The sequence below is a fragment of the Protopterus annectens genome, chromosome 5.part0 (genome assembly GCF_019279795.1).
Source record: "Protopterus annectens isolate FY-2018-M chromosome 5.part0, PAN1.0, whole genome shotgun sequence".
Lineage (NCBI taxonomy): Eukaryota > Metazoa > Chordata > Ceratodontiformes > Protopteridae > Protopterus > Protopterus annectens.
Genome location: NC_056735.1, coordinates 440,238,237 through 440,251,846, shown reverse-complemented (window position 1 = coordinate 440,251,846; position 13,610 = coordinate 440,238,237).

Sequence of the window (13,610 nt, the reverse complement as noted above, 5' to 3'; positions counted from 1 at the left end):
GTCACATGTATGGCACAGGGATCTGTCCAGCATGTGGCGATCCTAGTAGTAGGACGGTGGCTGTCCATGACGTATGTCTTTCAGATCAGGATATGGACATGCAGCTTGTCCAACACCATAGTGTAGCATATGTCTTTATGCAAGGTAGACAGCATGCTGCATAGTGGAGGTGAGGATTGTGAAGGCTGGTATTGCCCATCCACACATGGCCAATACCCCTTAAAGGTGATATGTGATCCAATATTGGTCACCTGAGTGCTGTGTATGCCTGTCCAATGATCTCCATGCTCATGGATGGCACCCTGTCATGACATGGGTACCTTGTATGGCTACCTAAGGGGCCTGGAGACTTCACCAACTAAGGAAGGTGAACTGCACAGCACCATCCCTTACACAGTGTCCATAATGTTGACCGCAGCCTAGGTGGCAGTTAATGGGTACAGGGATATTCACCTATCGGTGAAAATGCTGATATCATCTGTCAGAATGTGCACATATGTCACACACCTCAACCACAAAGCCCATTCTGTATGTTGTTCACAACACTGAGACAGCTATTGCTCATAGGTCATGGCCATTCACATCCTTACATACACAGATGCCTCACATTTGTCTGTGTGGTATGGGCTACAATGAGGGTGGAGTACAACACATTAACCCTGTTTTACTGTAGCTGGCACTGGTGTGATATGCACATGTCACTCTGGCACCTTTTGTAGTGTTGATTCTGTCAACAGGCCACTGGTAGAACACTCCTGTGACATGCAAAGGTATATGTAGTCAAACATCTGTACTGTCATGTACATCTGTACTGCTAACATCTACATTGATAATGGTTCATGGACTTGCATACCATATTCAGCAGGGTAATAGTGCGGTGCCACCAGTTATGACTGTCGTCACCACTTGTGGGTTGATATTATCCAACACCCTATCTGTATTGTATTTTCATGCTCAGCAACTGTTCAGAACTTGTGAGCACTTCATGAGCTACCGATTAATATAGCCCATTCCACACCATATCTCACAAGTACACTGTCTGTCCTTACATTTCCAGCTTGCTTACAGTGCAACAGCTGTTGTACACACGTAACTCACATATCTTGTGAGACATGGTTGTATATACAGGCATGTCCAACTGTCATGTACCAGTGCTATTGCCTGTCTATATGATGAATATGTTGTACATGTGGAAATAGAGCAATTGTCTCATGTACACAGTCAATGCTCACCTCCCAACCTATGACACTACAGCCTGTGGGAGATGCACATATGCAGCCCTGCTAGGGGTAATGCTGTCACCAACCCTGACTGAACTTGACAATCATGTGGGGATGTGTAACATTTGCAACACACCCCACACATCACATAGTCTCACAAGATCTCCACCACCACAGGCCACACATATGAGTACAACTTGTGCAGTACCTCTCCATACTCTGTGTAGGCACCAAAGGCAGCACCCATCACCAAACACAACAACAATAACCTATAGCCCACAGATTCATGTGTGCTCATCACATACAGCCAATAGGATGTTATAACATACACAATACACCTGTCATAGGTGACTCTGTAGGCGGTCACACTGATGTTCCATTCAGCAGGCTACACAAGGCGATAGTCACTTACATCTTGCTGTTGGATGCCACACCTCACCAGGTACAATTTGACTGTCATTCTCCATGTTAGTGTGAATGCCCTGAGATGCAACTTCACAGAGTACGTGTGCAGGGACATGCAATAGCTCACCGGTCTTGTAGCCCTGACGGTATGGCCAAGCCCTGGGGAGCATTATGCATTCATCCGGACCTGTTACCACTGTACAGTGACTGACTGTGTCACTTCAACAGTTGCCTATGCTTCTGCTGTCATTCCACAGGCATCTGGTATCTGTCCGCTTTGACTGACATGGTCAACAAAACACGATGCTTTGGCACAGATGACCTGCACCTGTCAGCCCTGGGAGTTCAGAAAACATGTAAGGCTCTTGCTGCTTCTATACTGCCTGTCTTGCACAGTTTCCCATAACATTCACCACCAGAACGGGAACAGGCAAGCAAAACATGGGGTCATGTGACGCAAAGCTTGACATCTTCATCTCTGATGCACGCAGGCAAGGCACTCCTTATAATGGACCACTTCAATATCTCTGCAGTGACTGGGACCTGCCTCTAGGCTCTGCAGAGCACACCTGCAATGATCATACCTTTCAGTCATGTAACCTGGACCGGCACACCCACGGCTGAGGTGTTCACATATTCCACTATGTTGTACACACATCCTGACTAGTTACTTAGCACAATGCATCATAGGTGCTCCACGTGCAACTAAATGTGGCCAGAACTGCTATACACATTGTAACAAGCTATGGATTCAACAACATACCCCATGGTTACCAGACCTCATTTCTTGATGTACTGAACAGTAGGGCTCAGACAGGTACTACTAATGTGAGACTGACACTACCCCACACTTAACTGGGATTGCCAATCATGTATCGACACATTAGGCCAACGCTGTCCGGGATTCATAACGTCCACTCGGCTGGATCAACCAATACACACCACCTCCAAGACCAACAATATCCTTGACATGGACACTACCAACATGTGACTGGTGTTCCACACCTGGGGTTATCCCCTCGTTGGTGGATTCTGAACATATGCTAATCACCCTTGTTATCCACATCCCGGCACCACACCCTTCACGGCATACACAGTACAAGAGTACTACAATGCCTACTACAAACGTCTTATGACAGCAGTAGTTAACATCATGACACCCGTGCAGATGGGCAATGCACATACAAATGCTGAAACATACCCCAGTGCACTTCATTAGCACTTACACGACTGCATGGATCATGCTATTCCACACAGAGCCATGATGGTACCCACCAGATAACGGACGCTACTCTGGGGGTACAGTTCCATGGACATAATTTACAACAACAGGTGGAGGCTGTTGCAAAGTGGAGTACAATCCCATGGGTGGGGTAGCTCACTGGTCAGCCTCAGTAGGGCTACAGGATCCCTCATCACATACTCCGAAACTAGCTATGTAAACATTACTGCGACACATTCCAGGGTGTACCACAAGGCATTATGGAGGTATGTCAGTAGTCAATGGCAATACCCACAGCTGGTCTGACATACAACAGTTACTCAGGAACATTACAGAACCAGATGATGTTGGCAACATGCTGGCGGATGGGTTCAATGCTAACATTACACCCTCTCACTCCCTACAGGGCCACAATCCATGCAGGAACATTGCGGTGTCCCTGCAGGCACACCTACCCAGTACTAACCTGCACTCTATATGGCTTGGAACACTGGCCCCATGTGACCGTCCAACATCCCAGGCTGTGATTTACACAAACCTCTGAACGACATGTCTCCCCACTTGGCCACCATATTCAGTAATAGCCTTGTATCAGACATTGTGGCCCCTGAATGGCACACAGCAACAGTTATTACACTCCACACAGGTGGTGCCACAATGCACGAGGAGGACTATTGCCCTATACACCTGAGTGGACTGTTCTGCAAGGCTATGGGGCACATCATCATGGAAGTCATTCACAGAGACATTGGTGGGCTCCGGTCCTTTGATGGCACCCAGGTTGGACTTGTTAGGGCCAGAGCATGGCTCCTACACCTGGTGGACTCCTTTGATACAGTTACCAGGGTAGTTAATGATGGTAAGGGGGTCCACACAGCCTACATTGTCCTCTCATTGCCTTTCAGCACCGTTCTCCATTCTGGTATTGACAACATACACATCCACCTGCACATCGACCCCTATGTCTCAGGATGTTATGCAAAGTGGCTCACGAACAGGACCCACACAATGAGGATAACATACCATAGTACCTACTGTATTTCAGTTACACTTGGTATACCACAGTCCTCAGTCATAGGGCCCCTCATGTTCAGTATATGCTTCCCTGAGGTACAGGCTAGCATAGAGGGACTATCCCTGCCTAGCTTTACAGACAACTGCATACAAAACGCCATGATTGATCCACCAGTTTATACTGACTCCCTCCATAAGGGCGTCACTGTGATGGATACCTGATATCAATATCATGGCCTCAAGCTGCATGACACAAGGTGCATGAACATCCCCTTTGCATTACACCATTCACCCACTGACTATCACATAAGTGGTAGTCACCTACATACATGTCACATTGTACGTGATCGTAGTACACACGTATGTCGCACCCACTCCTTTGATAACCATATTGCCACTGTGGCGTGGATATCCTTCTACATGGCCACACTTATCTGTACTGGGTTTGTACCTGGAACATAGGCACCCATTGTACCTCTGAACTCCAGACGTATACACACATTCAAGGGTACAACACCCCATTTAGGGTGTACCTTACACAACAGCTACGGCTTTACATACCACAACATTAACACGCCATGACGTTTATTGAGCTCCGATGATTGACGTATGCGGCAGAATGACGGACACCATGTCTGTACACATTTGCATACTACATACTCAGGGGTGACCTCCACTGAACAGACAGGGCCCATGTCCACAACAATATTCATGGATATACTCCACATAAGCGACATAAGCAAAAGCCACTGTCAGCAACATGCTCAAGGATATGTGCACACATGCAATGATGAGTGGGATGTGCTTGAGGGTTACATACCCAAACCAGACACTCACCATGCTTTGGAACATGATTCCTATGTACATCATGCAGGGACACTCAGTAGCACTGTTCATGTGATACCTCACTTGGTGGATGGGATACACATATACGCCAGGGATCACTGCAGTGGCTGTACTGTGCAGAGGTGCAGGTAACACATGGCTCTGCTGTTCACAGACAGGACACTACCCTAGATAAGTGCCGCTGGTGTGAACACTGTAGTTGAGCTTACACATAGACTTGCCAGACTGCATAGTTCCCCACTATGAACCTGTGAAGCTATTACATGTCCTTTGTGCATGGTTAATTGAGTAGCTCTTCCGTTTAGATTAGCTATCATGCTATTACAGTGTCCCGTGAATACAAGCCATATGTATCCTGTTATTGTATATTGTACATGCCAATAGACGATACCTTTGTTATGCATGATATGCCTGCTATGCTGTGTAGAATATCTGACATATCTACCTACAATACTGTACATTACACATATTTTACACAGTATCCCATAGTTCAAAGCATACTTGCACAGCAGGACTACCTTAGACATGTCATTGTCGTTATATGCCCATACACATGCCTACTGTGACAGTATATCGACATATACTATCCCCTGCTATGGCACGTACTTGATGGACATACCCTACCACTGACGGTGGGTGGTATGGAATTGTTTTGTTTAAAGCCCTCATGTAGCATCCCTTGTGGTGTCTGTGATGTTTACCTTGTGGCCCACTGCAAGACACACGATTTCTACAAGCGTTACTATGCTCAGTAAAACATCAGTACATAATACCTTTTCCCACTTTATGTATTGCGGACACTTTTAATTAATACAGCACAGGCTATACATACACTAACATAATTAATACAAAACAGGCTATACATACACTTACATACTGAGTGTTCTACATACCTTGTTATCATTCCGGACTTTTGTGACTATCTCTCTTACACTGTTTAAATAGTTCTATGGCATGAGCATACAGTCTGAATGTCTGGCAAGTCATCCTTATATACGTCGATACCTGTAACATGTGGTTTCCTGCCACCAATTGGTGTTCCTGAGTGACTTATTACTTGCACATCAGCTGTGCAGCTACTCCATTCACCAATTACGTGGCAACAGTGGGGTATAATTGAATTCTCCACTTAGACGTTGCCCATTTGCCCTACCTTCAGGGAGACGGCCTGTCTTGTTGTGAGTAATTGCAACTGCTATGTATAGAGACACTGATAGTTTGGATTCATGTCCCCCGTGGATTGTGTGTGATGGCTAGAGTATGTTTATTTATTTATTTATTTTTATTTTACATTTGTTGACCGGGATAGTCCAGCTGGATACATATCCGTTTTCAGTGGAGGCCCGGGGAGAAAAGCTCCAAAGCACAGAAGTACAAGAGCACATATTCCAACAATACAATATAAGTTAGACATTTAGTACAATAATTGGAATAAAACATGTAATACTGGATAAGAACAATAAGTTCTACATGTGAGTGCACCTGTCATCCCAACCGTCTGATAAGGGACTATTGCAAACAAAACCTGTAACATCGCCGTTTGTTCCATTATACAATGGCTACGATTTCACATGGTGCCTTTAAATGTGTCTCCCACAAGGTATGTTAACGCTTCTGCAGATGTAATTGACTGACTGGATGTTTGTGCTGTAATTACAGTGTGTATTGCTATAGTTCCCTGTGTGGGGGATGTAGGTGGGTGTACGTAGCATATACAGGTTTGTGGGCTTGCATTTCTACATATTCCATATATGTGTGTGGCCTCCTTCCCTAATTAAAGAGCTATCAGTTAGTAGACTTTTGTTACGGGCATATACATTGGGCAGTTGTTAATTGGTTTCTGTATAGTATGCAGGTGAGGTTGATACATCCATACTTCTGGAATTACAGTGATATGTAAAGGAATGTTACTAAATGACAGCTGTGCCATGTATTTCTGTCCCAGATATTTACAGTCATTGCAGTTGTGTTGGTAACTGAACCTTTTTGTCATGGGTTGCCACCTTTTCAAATGGCCATTGTGGGACACTTGCGGGACACACATTGGTGTTTACAGGCCGACACATACCCACGGTCAGTACACAGGATAGCACATACTTTTATCCTCAATACATACTTATTGTTGTAGGACATTGGCTACTTATCATATTGCATGTAACATTTACGTTTCTTACATACAGGCGTAACTATTTAATGCAACTATTACATAATATATGGGACATAATAATGTCCTACAATCTCAGACAGTTGCCCTTTGTAATATTTTATGTCAGGACACAACTGCCCAAGGAAGGGCTGTCCCTCCTAATAGGACAGGTGGTAACCGTATGCCTACGGCTAGCTATAACCACACCTACCGTAATGATCTACCTCCGAGTTGGCACTGACAGACACATGATGCAGACACACACACACACACATTACAGTCACACAGAAATGCACACGGCATCCTCAACACACACATACACAGACTATGGCAATCACAAACACAGATGAACACAGTACCTACATGGACCTCAACACCGGCAGCGGTAACTAAATGTCCCTTCATATTGTGATAATATTACTCACGGTTCTAGTGTTTCGGTACTGTGTTCTTTCGGTCTTTCAGCCTGGTGGTTACGCGTGGTGGTATGTGACACATTCCATAGTTGGTGGTATCCTATTTATTTGTACCTCCAAGGTTTTATGAATGTCGTTGACCTATATATCAAGATATATCTCTCTATCACCCTTTCTATCTGTATTATATATATATGTACATATATCTATATATATATATATCTATATATATATATATATATATATATATAGAAAGGTGACAGGCAAAATACACCTTTCATTGTGTGCTTGTCGGTGTATACTGTTTCCTGGACTCCACACGTTTGTGTCTGAACCTGTCACATTACACACCTGCCGTAGGTACATCTTGGCTACCATAGTGTTAGGTGATTGTATACATGATTGCGTGTTCTACTCCTGGCAGTGGTCGTTTTACCCTTCAGAGCAGGCACTATTAGTACAGGGGTGAATAACACTGGTTTTACCTGTTCTGGACATAATTGACCGTGATCTGTGCAATATTCAGAGAAGCTTAGCCCTGTTTCACGCATATCTGTATGGTCATATTTAAACAACGCTTACTAGCACTGGGCAATGCATATTCCCGCTAACGTGCGCTAAACATGATCTGATGACCTGCAACCGACATGCATTATTCGTACCTTCGGGATTACGTTACATCTCTTGCAGGACGTGGGACCGGGAACATGAACGGCGGTCACTGCATTTACCACTTGGCCATCTGTGATTTGTACACGTGTTATGGCATTTTGTATGTGGAGTATACTATGGCTGTTACTCCATACTGCACTCACATGGGTAACTCATTTACTTTACATATGGATGAGTCCAATTAATGGTATGTCCATGTGATGTTTACTGGATGTGCTCCAGCATTGGGTATGTATATCACAGTGAGCCACACACAATAATGTGCTACACCTTCAAACGACCATTGCTGGAGCATGCTGGGGTGATGAATACCTGTCATGGGTACACCCCATGCCTTGACACAACATCCATGAGTACATTATGTGGAGCCCCTCATTAACACAGCAGGGAATCCGTGCAGAGTGTGTGGAGAACAGTGCTTACACACATGTGATCCCGCGATTGCCTCTGCTCCACTGAGCGACAGTTGGTTACTCGATGTTGTGGCGACAGCAGACACTGTTTACCTCATTTGGTGTATGGCCTCTGACAATCGGGCGTGTACCTACCGATGTACCTAGGAACCTATACACACAGCACCAACATATGCTGATAGGTGCATGTACTGTTCAGATGTTGACATTCCTTGTTCCAATAGCTGTTGTGTGTACAATGTTTGAGGGCTTCCTATGTAGGATTCACACAGTAGGCCACCTATACATTACAATTTACAGGTGGTCGTGTGTATGTGCCATCCATTTTACTGTGTGTGCAGGTGGAGAGGTGTGTCAGTCCCTAGGGGCCTACACTGTCAGAGTATGTGCTATACATTCCCTTTTTGCCAAGGCGTAGGCATATTGGGCACACCTCAGTCTGCCTACTGGGGCTGGCACAGGGTGTTTGTGGTCTGAATCCCTCTGTGCCTGTGATGGCCTTGGCAATTGCGGTGGGCTATGAGGGCCTTCACCATTTTGTCCCTGCTGCAGCTGTTTCCGCAGGATCATATTATGTAGCATGGCACATACTATGAAGATGTGGGCACACGTGCCTGGAGAGTACTGCAAGGCTCCACCAGATGTGTCCAAGCAACTGAACCGTGATTTCAGCATCCTGAACACACGCTCTATGATGATTCTGGTTTGTGCGTGTGCCTCATTATGGCGTTCTTGCATGGGTGTGTGTGTGCATTTCTGATGGGAGTCATCATCCATGGCTCCAGTGCATAGCCAGCATCCCCCACAAGGTGGCCATGTGGGTTGTCCCCCCCTGACAAATACCTGATACAGCTGTGAGGCATGCCAGATATGGGAGTCATGGTAGCTTCCAGGGCTGCCAGCACACACATCCATAATAATGCCCTGGGCATTGCACATGACCTGGCAGTTGATAGAGTGGAATCCCTTGCGCTTTATGTAGCGCCTACCATGCTCACCGGGTGGTGACTTGATATGTATGTGCGTGCAGTCTATCGCACCCAGTACCTCTGGGTAGTGTGCCACATGGTGGAAGTGACGCATATTGCTGGCCAACTCCTCCTGAGTTCGGGGGAAGTATATATTGGCATGTGGTAACATGGCATCCAGGAACTGATGTAGTACCCTGGATGCTGATCCCTGTGAGATCCCCATTATATCTCCAGTTGGCCTTTGAAAGGTACCTGTGGCTAGTATTCGCAAGCTTACACATACCTTCGTGTCCACTGGGACGGGTTCTCCTCTGTTGTTTCTGGTTCTCAGGCGTGGCCAGCAGCTCAACTATTTGCTGTAAGATGTCCCTGTCCACCCTGTAACACTCTAATATCTCCAGATCATGTAGCCCCTGGTAGGTTACCCTTGGTCTGAACACTCTTCTCCTCCTCTGGGGCCTGCGGTGGTTGTCAGCATCATCCTCCACAACACCGTCAGTCTCTAACACATGGTGATGAATCACAGCTATGGCAGCTCCCAACATGCACATTCTAAAAATTCCCCATGTGTTTACACCTATGGTTCAGTGTTTGGGAATACACAGGTGTGTGTAGGGTGCTTTCACACTTTATACTATTGTGCTGTGAACACCGATGATGTCATAGGGTGTGTATGGACGATCGTAGCTACAGGGTATTTTATGTGTTTTACTACAGGAACTACTATTGTGGTGCCTTTGGTGTTGAATTACATTTGGCTGCCATGGATTACCTCTTGCCCTTCCCTTTACATTTCTTCACGTTTCACCTACCATTTTCTGGCATGCATCCAGCAGCCTACTTTCATTTGTACTTTCCTAGACCTGGCTTATCTTGCGTAATGTGTTCTATTGCCGGTCTGCTGTAGGTTTGCTTTGCTCTGCTCTGAGAGTTCTCCTTTCTTTAAAATCCAATGCCTACCCTATCCTGTTTTGCAGGTTTCTGCGAGCAGACTTGTCAGCTGCCATCGATTGCCTGCTGTGAGTTAATAGGTGTTAATTGCTCAGTTGTACTCCAATTACCCTACAGCAGCATTTCCTTCTTTTCTTCCCCTAACCTTCCTGTTTGTGCTATGGTTCGCAGCGCGTGCATCCGCTTACCGGGTTTTGGGCATGTTTTCATCCCCGTACACATGCGCTTTCGGGCACCATATGTGCTCTCAGCTAAACAATTCTATACCTACCTCCCCACCCCTGTCCTGCAGCTTTGCTTAGCAATGGCCAGGCCAAATTTGCATTGCTCCAATGTGCTTACAGCTACGGTGGCACACCCCACTGCTGATGTCATGTATACCTCTGAGCCACTCCTCAGTGTTATAGAGCTGTGCCATATGGTACATCTTTAATCTGGCGGGACGTTTGTGATTCAGTATTACCTGCCTCATTTGCGTGGTATTGAGTACTAATTCATAGTTACCGTGCCGAACACTGTCACAGACCCTTAGCAACCCTTGCAGCTTGGTTGTGGTGTACCATGCATACCATTGCATATTATGGTGAAATCCTGATTTGTATTACATTGCGATTTTATGACATTTGTATATATTTTCTTTGTGTTCCAGTTTGCGCACACATGCCCTGCGGTTGTACTTTGTGTTACTGTGGACATGACATTAAATGTTGTTTTTTAGGTGTTGTGCATCTTTTCTTATGCCATTGGCTGTGTATTTAGCCATTGGCATATCTTAACTTTGTAATACATGAGTCTGTCTGCTTACATAGCTCCGATGTTCTGTTTGGGAAAATGTAAACCGTGTTTTTTGGGTTACATTTCCATGGGCTTACGCTACGCCTGCACCACTTCATGAATCGCTATGTACCTTCATTTGCATGGTGCGGCACTGCGCATGGGGTGATTAGCATACCTAAGCCAAGGGCTGCGCAGTTCTGGCGTACGCCGGTAGTGCACGTGGAATTGGATCGTACCCGAATCGCTTGACAGCGATATTTGGCATTATACCGCCTACGCTACGCCTGCGCCTGGCGCAAGCTTCATGAATCCCGGGGAATATCTCTCTATTTGCAATAGACAGAGGTCAAATATTAATGCAGTTGAGTTTGCCATTGTATAAGCTTTAAGAAGAAATCTTGCAAAACCTTGTACATACAATAATTTTGGAATTATTGATGCAAATATGAACAAGCAATATTTAATGCCTAGAAGCATCAGTATGAGTTATCTGCAGATGCACCTGGAGGCATCACTTGGAATTAATGAGTTAAGCTACATTTTACTTGCCTATCTGTAATTATTACTAAACTCAAAAACACCCCAATCTGATATATTTTCCTGTAGCAATTATGTTATAAATGCAATAACTGTAACTGTGTTATTTCTCTGTTCAATAATTAGCCAACTTATATGAATTTTTCTCTTGTTTATTTGTGCTAAAATGTTAGTATAAGAAATATTTAAAAATGTTTAAAAAGCATGTAAATAAGCTCATGTATAGATGTTTTATACTGCAGTTATGCATGTACATCACGTGTAACTTAAATGTGGAGCTTTCCTCCATGGGCCTCTGCTGAAAAATGGGCTTTGCCCAGTCAGACTTTTCCCAGTCATCAAAGACAAATAAATAAATGAAAAAGGAGTTGCCTTCTCTAGATTATCCTTAGGTAAACAAAAGCAATGACTAGTCCCATAAATTTCAATCCCTAAAAATGTTATTGTCCTTGTAGATCCTTTGGTGTACATGCTTCTTAATGCCTCCATTGACAGAGAACCTTAAGAATAAGATAAATGTTGCATAATGGGAAACTCCTTTTCGTTTTTCTTGGGAACTAGGCCATGGGTTAAAACAACAAAAGACAAAAATGGTGGGTACTGAAATAGACCAATAATCTTACCTTTCTCTGACCTCATTTAGCTATAATGAATTGATAATGTATTCTTTGCCATTTGCTGATTTTAAATGGACTGCTCTTCTGGCTTGCTCTGGACTTGATTAAAAAAATTAACCAATTTACCAGCTCTGAGATAAATGCTTTCTTAGATTATCTTTCAACACCATCTCCAAGACCTTAACCTTAACAGGGGAGTGATTCCAAGATGGCTCATTTGAATCTGTGAAAGGAGAAAGACTTATTGGAACTCCAAAAGGAGTTCCAGCTCCTATTTAGTGGTGTCTCAAAATAATTACTTACTATAAGCATCACAAGACTGACTGTAGTGCTGCCTTTGCCTTGCATAAACCAGCAATTAACAGACATATGCCTATCTGCAAACATATTGTGGATATGTGGAAAATTGCAAGCTGGCTAACCACAGCTGCCTGAATTAAAAACCCAGCAGGAGTTGTCTTTGAAACCAAATGAGTCTTTGACTTGCTCCAGATTGGGAATGTGTTTTTTTAAGTCAAGACAGTGAGCTATGTACCTCTGTGCCTCACTTCTAAAGCTGCTTGGGATGTCTGATTATGCATTTTCAGGAATTTAAACAATGTCTGATTAACAACATAGGTTGAACCCGTGGTTATTTCTACATTTGCCTTATTCTGACCAAAGGGGTTGAGAGTTAAATACAATTAATACCACTGAACCAGCACAAAGTATGTATTGATCTTAGGGACACTGAATTGAAACCATAGCTGATGAACTGATCGGTGCTATGTGTGTGAAGAATTACCCCCCTAATATGATTGATGCTGCAGTAAAAGACAAAAAAAAAGAATGAAAGAGATAGTAAACACCAAGGGAATGTGCGATGAATGAGTCGGTAAGGCCTTAAAATGTCTGAAACAATGCTTGCCAGAAGGTGTTCAATTGTTAATAAGGTATACACACACACATATATATTTTTGTGTCTTTCAGCTTTTCCCGGTTAGGGGTCGCCACAGCGGAACTCCGGTCCGCTATTGATTGGCAGTAGATTTTTATGTACTGGCTTGCCGGGCCTAACGCACAACCTTCAACGAAGGAACGCCAATTCATGCATATCGCCACACAGAAGATACTCTAACTGAGAATCGAACGGGCAACATCTAACTTTGAGGCGACAACGCTACCACAGCACCACCACCGCAGTACACACACACACACACACACACATATATATATATATATATATATATATATATATATATATATATATATATATGTATATGCACATATATATATATATATATATATATATATATATATATATATATATATATATATATATATATATATATACACACACACACATGGGTTCACTTTCAAATTTCAAAAATCCAAAACTTTGAAACTCTGAATACAAAGCCTAC